The following is a 13,467-nucleotide window of genomic DNA, read 5'->3' as shown; positions in this document are numbered from 1 at the left end:
GCATAGTTTGGTGGACCAGATGTCATCAAAGTCTGTTGGATTTAAGCAGCCTGTGCACATGCAGGAACACAGCATTTAAGAAGTCCCAAGGTAGATTTAAGGGACGCAGGTGGCACTGTGGGTTAAAGCCTCAGCGCCTAGGACTTGATGATCGAAAAGTCGGCGGTTCGAATCCCTGCGGCGGGGTGCGCTCCCGCTGCTTGGTCCCAGCGCCTGCCAACCTAGCAGTTCGAAAGCACCTCCGGGTGCAAGTAGATAAATAGGGACCGCTTACCAGCGGGAAGGTAAACAGCGTTTCCGTGTGCGGCTCTGGCTCGCCAGAGCAGCGATGTCACGCTGGCCACGTGACCCGGAAGTGTCTCCGGACAGCGCTGGCCCCTGGCCTCTTGAGTGAGATGGGCGCACAACCCCAGAGTCTGTCAAGACTGGCCCGTACGGGCAGGGGTACCTTTACCTTTACCTTTAAGGTAGATTTAACAAAAATAACAATAATAATATGGGATTTTAGTCATTTTGAAGAACTGAGTACCTTTAGAACTGAACCCCCCCCCCATTAATAATAATTTCTGTATACTGCACTTTGTGGTTTATGTTCAGAATAAACGAATTGACAAATAGTGTGATTTAAAATATTTGTACAATAGTAAAATTAACAGTGTGGCTCCTTTGGCATCTTCCTCCTCACTTCTTTGCTTATAGTGAACATACATCCGATATGAATTGGTTGTGGGGCCTTGTGAGTTGCACATTGTAAAATCAGGTTCAGCATTTCCTTCAGGGGTGCTGGGATTGTAATCTGAGTAGAGCAGGCTTTCTGAACCTGCTCACAGATCCATTTCTCAGGGTTAAATGAAGATGATGAACCAATGAGAATTGCTTTAGAAGGAAAGGGGGGAAAGTAAGAGACACGAGTGGGGAAAAAGAATGGAAAATACATGGCGTGCCTACATTAGACTTAAAACTACAGTGGTACCTCGGGTTACATACGCTTCAGGTTACACACTCTGCTAACCCAGAAGTAGTACCTCAGGTTAAGAACTTTGCTTCAGGATAAGAACAGAAATCGTGCTCCGGCCGCGTGGCGGCAGCAGGAGGCCCCATTAGCTAAATTGGTGCTTCAGGTTAAGAACCATTTCAGGTTAAGAACGGACCTCCAGAACAAACTAAGTACTTAACCCGAGGTACCACTGTAGTTTCTTTCTACATTCCTCTTCCCTGGGTATCTTTGGAGCTGTAGATCTGAGTTTGTATGATGGGAAGAAGCTAATGATTTCTAGCAGGTAATAATCAGAACTGCAGCCACCTGCAGCCCACAGAATGCTTGCAGGGTGGGGGACACCATGACAGCTAAACATATGTAACTGATGCAAATATGGAGATGACCAGCAATGATAAAATACGAAGAAATGGAGAGAATGCAAAACAAAAGTGGGATGCTGTTGTAGCTTGTGATTTGTTTATTTTTGTTTTAGCTTCCCATCTACCATGAACTTGGAGAAAGCAAGCTGAAAAATGCTGGGGTTGTGGGGGAGAGGTATGTCTGGCTTTAAGCTACAGCAAGACTGAATGAAGGAAAAGATGAGGGAAAGGAGTTATGAGTTGAGAAGCAAACAGGATGTAGAAATGCTACTATATAATTTTTAAAGCTGAACATCGAGGAACGGTGGGGACCCAGAATAAAGGGACATTCAACTATGGGTTCAAGGTCAGTGAGGTGATGTTAGCAAGGCAGGGCGTCTCAAGAGAGCCAGCCAAACGGCTTTGTATTGGGAAATGGGATTAAAGGAGAACACTTAGTATTCTGTGTAGGCTGAGTGGCAGGAGGGAATCCCCATATATTACGTTATCTGATGGCAAATATATTATTCCTTCTATCCCAGGAGGAGAACTGAAATCAAAGCTCCATGTAGATCAGGTGAATTGTAATAGAGTAAAATTATTACATTGGATCAGCTGAGATCAAGCCACTTCAAGCAGGAAAAATCAGTTTTGTGGTTTCAGCTGAGCGTTCAAAATGTATCTATGCATAATTCTTGAGCTTTGTGAAAACACTCTACATGTACCAAATAAATAGCTATATATACTCGGATGTAGTAATACTCAGATGTAGTGGGTCAGAATGCCTGGGGTTCTGCATTTTGGAATTTTAACGTGTTAGGTTGAATAAATTACACAAGATAGTTTTCAGAAAAAATATATAGCATATTTTGATGCACTTCTGTTATGGTAATATATTTAGCTGGAATGTGTCTTACATATGGGCTGCCTTTTTTCTTAGACTAGGTATAGTGTGTGCCGTGTGTCTCTTATATGAGAACATAAGAAGAGCCTGCTTGATCAGACCATGTGCTGTTGCATGTGCCAGATACATGATGGGCGACCCCAAAAGGAGCTTTGGGAAGAGGCAGCATGAACAGTAGAGAGGGAAGAATGCTTAATCCCTTCCTCACTTCCTGCTTCTCTTTTTGAAATAGATCCAAACTGCTTTCTCTCCTCTTACAAGGTTCTCAATAAGGTTTATCCTCACATTTGGAGCCCCACTGGGGTTGATGGTGAAGGAGTAACCTGGGGAAGGGTTTAGATAAATGGCAGATGGAAGAAGAGATAAATGTTACACATGCATTTGCATGCTAATACTCAGTTTGCGCCTTGTACTTTTTATGTTTTACCTGGCTGACATGGTATACCTTGGGGTTGGAAACTAGTAAATATGATGTCTCACCGCACCAGGCTTACGTACCTATGCCATCCCACTCCACTGAAGTTGAAGGTAGACCACAGCCATGTGTGGCAGTGCGCTAGCAACCCATGAGAGGAATAGGTGTTTGTTTGTGTGTGTGTGTCAAAACACCTGGGAGGCCACAATAAAGGATCTTGACTTGGAGGGTGGTGAGATGCTTTCTGTATATATAGTCATAGACTTCCAAGGACCAACAAAGAATTAGTTACCCACTAGACACATCAGGATCTATGAGAACTATTCCTATAATTCAGATCAGATTCTTTTTTCTTTTCTATTTTTTACAATGAAGGAAGTATTTTCCACTATTGTTATGGGGCAGGTTGCTGTGTAATGCCTCCCCCCTCCCCCCGCCAAGCCCCCCAACACAGCACATGTTAATTTGTATTACTCACTTACTTCCCTAAGTATCAGTTTTCAAGAGGTTCCTGTAACATGGCGGTGAAGCCATTTCTCTGGGCTCTCAAGTGCCTCCTCTTTTGGTTTGTGTCTCTATCATTACGGCAGACTTTTTCACTCTGGGGCTTAGGGCACCTTGGCTTTTAAAGTGGAAATGTCAAGCACCTTCTGGTACTGGAAACATGAAACGTGTGACTGCCTGCGGAGCAGCAAACGCTAAAGTCTCAACCTGTGGGAGTTGAGAGATGCCTGGCAAGCTTTGCCCTGCCAGCATGAGCCTTTGTAGTGGCTGGAAGGAGATGGGATGAAGTCGCTGCCAGTGCTGCTCTCTGCATATTATTACTTGCCTGCTGATACGCCCACTCCTGGGGCTCCAAGTCCTCAGGCTTCCTGTTGTTGAAAGCTGCCTGCTTGTAAGCAGAGCGCAGAGCAGTTGTGAAACAGTGACATCAAATACGGTCCCGCTCCTCTTCCAAAAATAAATGTCCCCCTCTGGCTTTTCTTACTCTCTGCTCCCTTTGTTCCCCTGGGTGTCATTCTTCAGGAAAGCACGAAATGCTTCCCGCCTCTCCTGCTCCTATGTGGAGTTTACTACTTTTAATTTTAGAATTCTCTGCTTCTTAGGTGGTGGGTCATAGCTCAGTGCAATACATGTGCAGCATGCGGAATGTCCCTGGTTCATTGTCATCTCCGGGATCTCCAGTAACAGGAATAGGCAAGACCTTTGGAGAGATGGCACTACTATGAATAGATGGCCCTAGGATAAACAGAGCAAAGGCCAGCTCCTTATTGATCCCAAAGAGGACTGGATCGTGATCTGCAAGCTGGGGGCTTTTCATGGCACTGTAGAGAACTCAGATGTTTGGATACTTCCCCAGGGGCAGAACCTTCTACAACTTATTCAGGGCCTTGCTGGCCAGAGCTCGCAGCCTCACAGAAGCCCCAAAGGTTACAAAATAAGGTGAGGGCTGTTTAGTCAGTTAGCCAGCTCCTGTGGCTTCAAGCCTGTGCAGCCTATGCAGCCTAGATAAGGCTTCAGCTGGCTCTTGCTCCCAGCAGAGACAACGTTGCTTGTTAATTGCCATAGCAGGACCCCTTGGTGCTGTCCAAGGTCTTGTATGCTCTCTGCCAAAACTTGAGTACAAAATGGCCTCAAGTCCTATTCCATCACAGTCAGTGTTAGAGACTGAGGATGGCACCAAGACACACACACACACGCAGAGAGAGAGAGAGAGAGAGAGAGAGAGAGAGAGAGAGAGAGAGAGCGCACTCTGTATCCCTTCCTTTGTGGACATGTTGTGCCCATCATATCTCAAGGAAGCAAGTTAGTCTTCTAATATAGCTTTTATTTCTACCAGTTTTTCCTCTATCTGGGAGTGACATGTCTTTGGAACTCTGGAACTCAAAAGTATTAGCTTTTCTGTTTCTGAGGAAGAGTGGAAAAGCAGAATTGACCAATGTTGATACTTAATAAATATTTAGCTGCTTCTGCATCTCTCTTCTCTGGCTTATGGCATTCCAGATTCATTTTCTCTGTAGGGGTGCTATTTCAGAATTAAGTGAAAATGGGAGGTTCAAAGTTCAGCTCAGTCTAAGAGCTAACTTTCAAGGTTGAACACTGAGAACTCAGTCACTCTGTACAACGTAGCTGTGATTATTTACTACCCTTTTTTTAAAAAAAAAACCACTCACATAGGAATTGAATTTAGGCTTGGGCGACTAATCAGTCAAATTGTTTTCATAGTTATATTAATGAAAGGGAAACCAATGACGTGATAGAGAAAATGAGCTTGGGCTTAACTGTGGGGTCCTAGCAATGTTTTTCCATTCCTGCAGTTGGGGCTAGTCTCTTTCTAGGTGCAAAACTCTTAATTCAGGTGAAGGTATTAGAAGGGCAAGAGAGATGCAGGGCTGCCTTGGCATATGACAGCTGGGCAAGAAAGGAGCTAGGGGACAGGGGACTGTGAAAAGCTCATTGGGGATGTCCTTGAGAGAAGGTTCCTAGCTTTATTTTAGGAGCATGGTGAGCTCTATGAAGGGTCCCAGACAGGGTGACTTTTGCAGCTCCAAAATACTATGCCTTCTTAGATGCCACCAGTATGATAGTGTTTTGGACATAGCGTCCATTTCCACTTTTATCTCTTTTGCAGTCTGAAGCATTGCTATACTCTTCAAAACTGCTGTTTTGTTCCTATGTAGAATTATGCAGATTTATGTGACAAAGTCTGTAAGATTGCTTTAGGCAGGTGACAGGCATGCTTCAAACTATTCTGTAGGAGCAACCGTAGGTATGTAGCAACCCCACCATTCGAGTGATGATTGAACTGAGCTTGACTGGCAGATGACTGAGGGAGCTGCTGATGTCATGCCTATGCTGGTTGAGCTATGGCTTTCCCTGGGCATAGGGAATCCCCTGCCAGCTGGCTCAGCCAATTTTGACTCTGTTTTGTGCTTGATAACCTGGTGAATATAAAGGAAAACAATTCCACTGAGTTACGGAATTTCCTTCCTGAACGGGGCTTCTATTTTACAAAGGAGAACAAATTAGTAATTCTCAATGGGAATCGCAACCCAACTATATCCTGCTCAGACTATTCTGCTGCGGTGTGTCCAATTTTCAGGCAGATGAGAGAAAAGGTTGGCAAAAACTGCTGTTGCTGCTGCCTCTAGTTACTTTCTACATTAGGAATCTTGGCTCGAAAATGCAGAAGAGGCTAATAGCAGAGACTGGAGCTAGGTGACCCAGGGCTGTTGTTGCGTTGGCAGAGTGCATTGCAAGTTGTGGTGGCTTTCCCCACCACTGTCTGTTGGGTAGCAGGATGGGAAGCTTGACAAAAAATGGTATAAGGAGCCTTGCCGAAGAGCAGATTACAACATGGATCATCTTCCTTCCATGGTCTTTAGGCATCAAGTTCAATCCTGTTTTTGGTCAGCTGGGAATTTTCCAACCTTGGACATCCTTGCTTGTATGATACAAGATACATAAGAGACTGGGGGGCGGGGGAGTTAGAATAGGAAAAATATAAAGCTGTAGAAAAAGATAACCAAATCTAAATGTTATGGATTATTTCATTAAAAATATGTATTTCAGAACTGAATATTATTCTCCTTTAAAGACATCTGATTAGAGTTCATTAGCTTCTCTCATGTATTTCAAGATCCTCATAGGTGGGAGGAGGAAAATGTTCAATCTCCTTGCTGGCGAGAGATTTTTTTTTTGTGATAATGTTGCAGGGTTGACTTCACTCTGTTGAAAGAACACATAAAGCTTCCCAGTTTCTTGATGACGTGTACGTTTTGAACCCCTCTAATATTTTTATGTTAAACTTTGTTTTGGTGGGCCTCCCCCCTGCCCTGCCCTGCTCTAAAATTTGATTGTTTTTATCTCCCATGTTCTGTAGGAAATGAATTGCTGCTTTCTTGGATGCTGGTGACAATTACAGGGGGCAACAGAGGCGAGATGCTGATAGGAGACTGGAGGAGAGACTAAGCATCAGACTTCTCCCGGGAACTTGCTTGGGATAAATCAGCTAGAAGCCACCAATGAATATTTCTAAAGAGGGCTGTTAAACTAGGGCAAGCAGAACTGCCGGCGTTTACACACAGGAGAGAAACGTGAGTGCTTAGCGAAATCTCGGTGCTAAAAATAATTTGCACTTTTATTTATAACAATGTTATCATCGTCGAGGAAAGTTAGGCAGAATTGTGCATGGCAGGGCAAAAAAGACTCTCCCCACTGCTTATTGCAGTGCAGGGATAGAGACACACATCTTTTCACTGTTCTAAATAACAGTGACTTCCATTCTGCTATAAGTGAGGGTCAGTAGTTGCTGTTGGCTGCTTCATAAAGCCATATAATTTTCATTACATAGAAGAATTCAAATAAGGCTACTCTGATTAAGAATCGGCTATATGACTATTCCTATGGAATTTGGTGCCAAGTACACTCCAAAATTCTTTTAAGTCTTGCATTTAAAAAAACAACATGGCTTCATATTGAATATAGCTTCATATTGAGAAGCAGAACATGAATGATTGTAGCCATCTTTAAACAATAGAATGATAGAATTGTTGAGTTGGGGCCCTGAGGATCATCTAGTCCAACCCCCTGAAATGGAGGAATATGCAGCTGTCCTATATGGGGTTCAAATACCTTGGCACTATCAGCTTCATGCTCTAACAAAAAACATGGGTTTGTGGGTATAATGTTCCAGCTGCTGTAACTCACATTTTGAAACACTTTTTAGTTTATAATTTTTGTTGGTTTACCATATACAAAAAAAGTAAGTTTAAATATATGGCAACACTAGTTATCTCCATAAGTTTCAGTCAAGAGTTTGATATTCCCTACTTAATTTTCTATGGCTACAATATTGTAAGACTTACCTGGGGGTAGAGCCCACTGAACTAAAACGAGTTTGCTTCTTCATTATTAATGATACAGTATTTTACCACACAATTCTCTACATGTCTACTTGGAAATAGCTTCTGTTTGAGTTCATTGAGACTTAGTCCCAGGTAAGTGGGTATATGACTACAGCCTTGGTGGCCTTTTGGAAAAAGGAAAAAGTTCCATCAACTTTGTGCATGTAAAAAAGAAAAGAAAACATAAAATTATCAGGGTGCCTAGGAATTAATGTATTTTTAGTAGAAGGAAAATCTTGTCCATTATTGGGATGTACCCCTGTTTAAATATACTAACCTTGAAGTGAAAAATGTTTTTTCACTACTGAGAAATCCGAAGTTCCGTTAGGGTGACTAATAATTTCTTACCATCTGATATGATTTACAGAATTTCTTATACTTTATTAAGGCAATTTATAAAACGGTTAGGCTGTTTTTCAACAGAGAGAACAGCCTGTAATTTTTCTAATAGGATCCAGTATCCGAGTCCATTCCTTTTAACATGCCACTTTTGGGCAACATGTTCATTGCTCCCATGGGTCTTATCCTATGACAAAGTTCAGGGCACGGTCCAATGTTCTGCTTGTTTATAATAATTGAATCAGGAATGGATCCTGCCTCCCATTGTCATATGAGCCCTAGTTGAAAGAAATGTCATTTTCCTTTTAAGGAGGTTTTTTGTACCATAAGATTCAGTACCACTGAAAAGCTATCACTGGGTGAACTCCAACAAAGCTTGAACAGGTCTCTGCTGCTGTAAATGGCCTTCTTCTTCATTTCCTCTCCCTGCAGGCTCCCTGCACCCTTAAAATCTGCTCCAGAGGACTGGGGACCTCTGGAACAAATTTTGAATGCATACCGGGGGGGGGGGCAGGGGGAAAAGAAAAAATCCATGTGTAAGTGGATTTCTGTTGTGCAAGCCACCATTGGATCTCACCCGCTTATGTCAGAAAGCCAGTCCCCAGTGTTCTGGTCTACAGTCGAGTGCAACTAAGAGTCGTAAGCCAAGGTGGACTTAGGCAGATGACAGAGCAAGCTGGGTTCTTCATGACTAGAGTCACCAGTGTCAGGGAATAGGTTTAGCTCCCAACCCTAGTAGCAACCCTAAATTGTTTCCTTTACTTTCTCTGGTATAAATGTGGGACTGGTTAAGTTTAGTCCTATGGGGGAAGTACAAAACTGCAGTGGGGTTGGAGGACTGGCATGTTATGAGCTGCAATCCTGAACTGTCCAGGTTTCTCTGAGGTGTGGGGTATATGTTTGTGCACAAAACATGCAGAGCTGCAATTCATCCCCAAGAGTCTCTGCGAAGACTTGCGATTCAGAACCTTCATTTCATCCAACACCATTGCAGATCCTTCAATCTGGGACTACGTTTTTGCTGTCAAATTTCTTTAAAGGAAGCCACTTTTGTTGTAAAGCGATTTAGGGAACCGAAACCCGTTTTTTGTGATGTTGCTTTTATACAAGTGTTAAGCCAGGCTGCTCTGCAGGGGCCAAGGGGAGGAGGATAGAAAGCATGTTTAGAAATGTATAGACAAATGTTAAGCTGTGCATGGCATAATTTTTTTTTTTAGTAAACGAAAACCAGCACTGTAAAGATACATCTTATAGGTAGAATTTTGTAGTCTGCATCCCTCCCTTTATACTTTGTCCTTATACTGCAGTGTCAAAAAATGCAGAAACAGCTTGTAATTGCAGTTGTTTATTTAAACCAGCCACTTGTGGTTCTGTCCACTGAAGATGCTTAAACTCCAGCCTTTCACAGCCACCTAAGAGCAGCAAATTGACTTTGGGTCTCTTGTAAGAATATCTAAATGTAGGCTGTTGAATAATCCCTTTGGGGGCCCTGTAACTATTTTTATGCCTGGATATGCGTCATCAGTGGGTATTTTCTCTGGTGACTAGCTTACATCAGTAGGTCTCCTACCATACATTCTATAACTGAGTGACTTATGATTGATGGGAGTCACTGCTGCTGTTTAGCTTTTATCTGTGACCTCGAATAATGGACAACCGGAATTTCCAGGCTGTTCGGTTCTTTGGAGTGACTGGAGAGATGAGGCGATTGCATTGCTGATAAATGCAGGTAGTGCCGGGGATGGCATTCACTGGGAAATCGGGAAGGGGGAGAAAGGGAGGTGTTCCTTGTCTGAACGGCAGTAAATCCTATCTCTGTTGTTCAGTTTTCACCGGGAAAGGTATGTTTCCCGAAGCTACAGAAGAAACTGCAGTTGGATTTCAGGACGTGATGTGTTGGCTGCATTGTTTCCTAGTGATCTATGTACTGGAGTGTAGCAGGAGCAATGTGTATGGTTCAGTTAGCTGATCTTTTATCCGAGGAATGCTTGCTTTTTCCCTGCAGCTCTGCTGAGAGTGATGCTGTGGAATGTAAAGCAGCAGAGGAGGGAAGTGTTTGTGTGCTCTTTCAGCTTGTTGTTGTGTTTCTGCGTCTGTTTTGTTTTTTTAAAATATAGGAATACGGAATAGTGAGCATTTGATGCAGGGTGTTCAGTCCAGATGTTCTCCAGGTGAAATCATAACATGCAGCAAGCAAGGCTGTTCTTAAATTGATAGGTTACACCTGCCTCCGTGACCTGCTGAGCTTTTGGTAGCAATTAATTTCCTGCTCTCTTTTAAGTTATTTCTGGTAGGGAAATGAATAGCGATTATAAAAGGCATATTAGTAAATGACCCCTTCTGTTCCTTATCCTCCCCCCTTGCCACCTCCCCTCCTTCCCTCTATGACATGTGTAAATGAGACTGCGGTAGGCTTGTGAATTTTTCTTCTTCTTCTCCATCTCTGTTGAAGCACACTCTGTGAGGACAGCTGAGTGCTGGAGCCAGCTTGAGGCACTTTCGCCTTCCTTTCTCCCTCATGTTTACTCTGTTTGACACAAACGTGATGGCAGCGGATGCCACGTTCAACTCTCGGTGACCTCTGACCTCAGGACTGTCAAGCTCTTTCGCTGGCATTCAGGCTGTCAAGAGAATGACAATAAGGTGCACGAAATACCGAGTGGGCGAGGTGCTCTGTGTGGATCTGAAAACAATTAAGCTGCTAACTCTGCCTCTGCATGGAGGAGAATATTATTCATTTGTTTGTGAAGCTGTATATATAATTGGAGGGTCACAGTAATGGGCTTTTCCTTGTTCCTTGATGCCTCTCTCATTAAGAGTGGAATTCCTCATAGCCCTGCATTGTATCCTGCAGGGTTCGTTGCAAAACAGGCAACAACAACAAACCAGTCTTATACTTATTTTCGTTTTATTATTTCTGTGGTATTAAGGATGCAACCCTTCCATCTATTACGCCTGCAATAAGATCAGAGGTGCTAGAGGTTCTTTAATCATACGAAGAAATTCCTTCTCAAGCCCATAGATCTATATCCATAAATGCTATTGTACCCTGTAGCTATTATACCAACAACTCCCTTCTTGTCATCCATTCATATACAGTATCTGCTGTTAGACAAGGACAAAATACAGATACAATGTTGACACTTTGATAGCTTCGCTCTGAGACTAGCAGGCAAAGCTCATGCCGGATTGAAGTATCCCAAGTTATATCCAAAGTATAAGGCTGTAATTTATAACGCTTGGTTTTGAGTAACCCAAATAACATCCCAAGTATAATTCTGAAATGGTATAATTCCAAATTCACTTTCCTCATTCATTTATTATTAGCAAACTTTTGAGCTTAAGTTAAAACTGTTTGATAATGCAGTCCTATAACATATCTACTCAGGAGTAGTGACCCCAGGTAAGTGCAAACAAGCTGAAGCCTTAGAAAATGCAAATAAGTACCGTGGTTTGACTGTGCCGGGTATATATTTATGTATTGCTTTTTTATTTCAAGAACCTTTGATGACTAATTCCAAGCTGGTTATATAATTCACAGTAAAAGGTTAAACTCAAAATCTTGATGGGACTGTGAGTCATTTGCTGGGAAAACCAATCACTGAACTCTTCTGGGATTCTGTGTTTAGGAAATGTAATGTTTATGTGTGCGCTTCTGTGTATTATGGGTCCCTTAGCAGGTGGTGTCAAAGGCTCATCTAGAAATAAGATGTGGGTATTACTGTTGATTTTCTATCAGAGTTTATGTGGAGAATTCAGTGGACAGGCTTGTTCATAGTCGGCTGCATTTAGGATTTAACAGAATTGTCCTGGGACCAGATTGATTAGTGTTCCTGGTCTGTGTTCGTCTTTTCCTGCTATATGTGTTGTTTTGACCTGAAAACCAAATGCAAAACAGTCAATAATTACCTTGTTTTGGGAGACCTAGGTAAGCAAAGTGTGTGTGTGTGTGTGTGTGTGTGTGTGTGTGTGTGTGTATCAAGCCCACGATGGGCTGCCTCAAGTGACTTGTGGGCTGAATTTGGCTAGCTGGGGCACATGTTGTGCAGACCTCTTATACTGTAGATCGATTTGAGAGCAGTACTAAGTGAGTGAGTGGAATGACTTTGCAGGGAGATGATTTGGTAAGGAAAGCATTGCTAGTGGGTGGACAGAACTGGTTCCTTCCACTATACTGGCTGCAGCGTTCCAAGAATTCCTGGACTTGTTTCATAATTAATATCTGGTAAAAATCAGACAATAGGAGTTGCTGTGGGGCTTAATTCCATTCCTGGCTGCTGTACTTCAAAGGTAAATGTTTTCAGAACCTTTTCAGACCCCCTTGGCTGTGAGTCCTGGAAGACATGCTCCCTGCTTTGCTTGCCTTTTCCACCTGGCCTGGGAGGGCAGGGCCCTGACTGACTACAGCTACAACAGCCGAGGCTGCTGTACAAACTATTGGGCTGGGGTATTGTTTAGGGTGTCTTTGTTGTTGTTATTGATATCAATCTTTTGTATCTTTATTTTCGTTCTTATCATTTAGGTGGACATTTTAAAATTTGGTTGTGTACCTTTTGATGTTTTATTTATTGTTTATGACTACTTTGGGTTATGTTTGTCATTGTGTATTTTTTTCGTGTTGTAGGCTACCTTGAGCATGGTTTGAACTATGGAAAGTCAGCTTACAAATAAAATGATATATCATGTTTGTATGTCCCATCAGTGGCCTGATGCAAAAGAGAACTGGGCTTCTGCCCCTTTCATAAATATGTACGTTTATTTATTTTAAACTATATATCACACCTGTTTGTTAGAAGAAATTCAAGGCAGCTAACTGTCCAAAACAGAAGTTATAAAATCTAAAGCAATCCACAATTCAACCAAGTCCTAAATCAAAGTATCAGTATAACCCTTTTGTGACAATAACCCTTCTGTAAATAACTATCAAAGGTGCAGGACCCTGCCCTCTTTTCCCCTTTAGCCACCCTTTCAGTTTCTATATATCAGTTCTGAACTTGGATTAACACAAATCCTATGTTGTATGGTATCATGCTGTCCACTTTCGGGGAAACTCTTGATGAGGCATCGTCATGAATCATGCCGAAAGTGAACAGTTTAATGCCACCTATGCTGTCATACATGGTACCCAAATGGAACTGCTTCTTGGCTTCGGATGTGAATTCTTGGCTTGCCAAATATGTATGAAATGTATGTACATGGTTGGAGAAAACTGAGAAAGTGAGTACTGTTCCCTTCCACATTGGCAAATGATGCAATTAATTATGAAGTCCAGTCTGTACTGAGCAGATTCTTCCACACTCCAAATGTTTCTTTTCTCAACTAGTCAGCAGGCTGTCCAGTTAAGGGGACCCATTTTCCAGAATGAGAATGAGCTGCCTTTTATTTTACCATTATATCTCTTAATTCCCCCAAAACACATGCTGTTTATGCAGTGTTTCAAGTGACTACCCAATAATTACAAAAATGGTCAGGGTTCAGCAAGATAGATAGATGATAGATGATAGATAGATTAGATAGATGATAGATAGATAGATAGATAGATAGATAGATAGATAGATAGATAG

The 13,467-nt window shown here is 42.4% G+C and overlaps 1 protein-coding gene across 5 annotated transcripts in view; it reads left to right on the top strand.

Annotated features, from left to right (window-relative positions):
* Positions 1-13,467, top strand: part of HIVEP2 (HIVEP zinc finger 2) — a 135,679-nt gene that overhangs the window by 45,519 nt on the left and 76,693 nt on the right. For 3 of the 5 annotated variants that reach the window (XM_083731580.1, XM_083731583.1, XM_083731579.1), the window contains exon 2: positions 6,541-6,754. The exons of 1 other annotated variant lie outside the window; for it this stretch is intronic. The gene's annotated coding sequence lies outside the window, so the exon portion shown is untranslated. Of the gene's footprint in view, positions 1-6,540; positions 6,755-9,479; positions 9,633-13,467 lie in introns of those variants that run through there. One more of the 5 variants, XM_083731582.1, reaches the window with a different exon arrangement.

This window comes from Podarcis gaigeae (genome assembly GCF_964106915.1).
Source record: "Podarcis gaigeae genome assembly, chromosome: 3".
Lineage (NCBI taxonomy): Eukaryota > Metazoa > Chordata > Lepidosauria > Squamata > Lacertidae > Podarcis > Podarcis gaigeae.
This window is presented reverse-complemented; position numbering and strand designations above follow the sequence as displayed.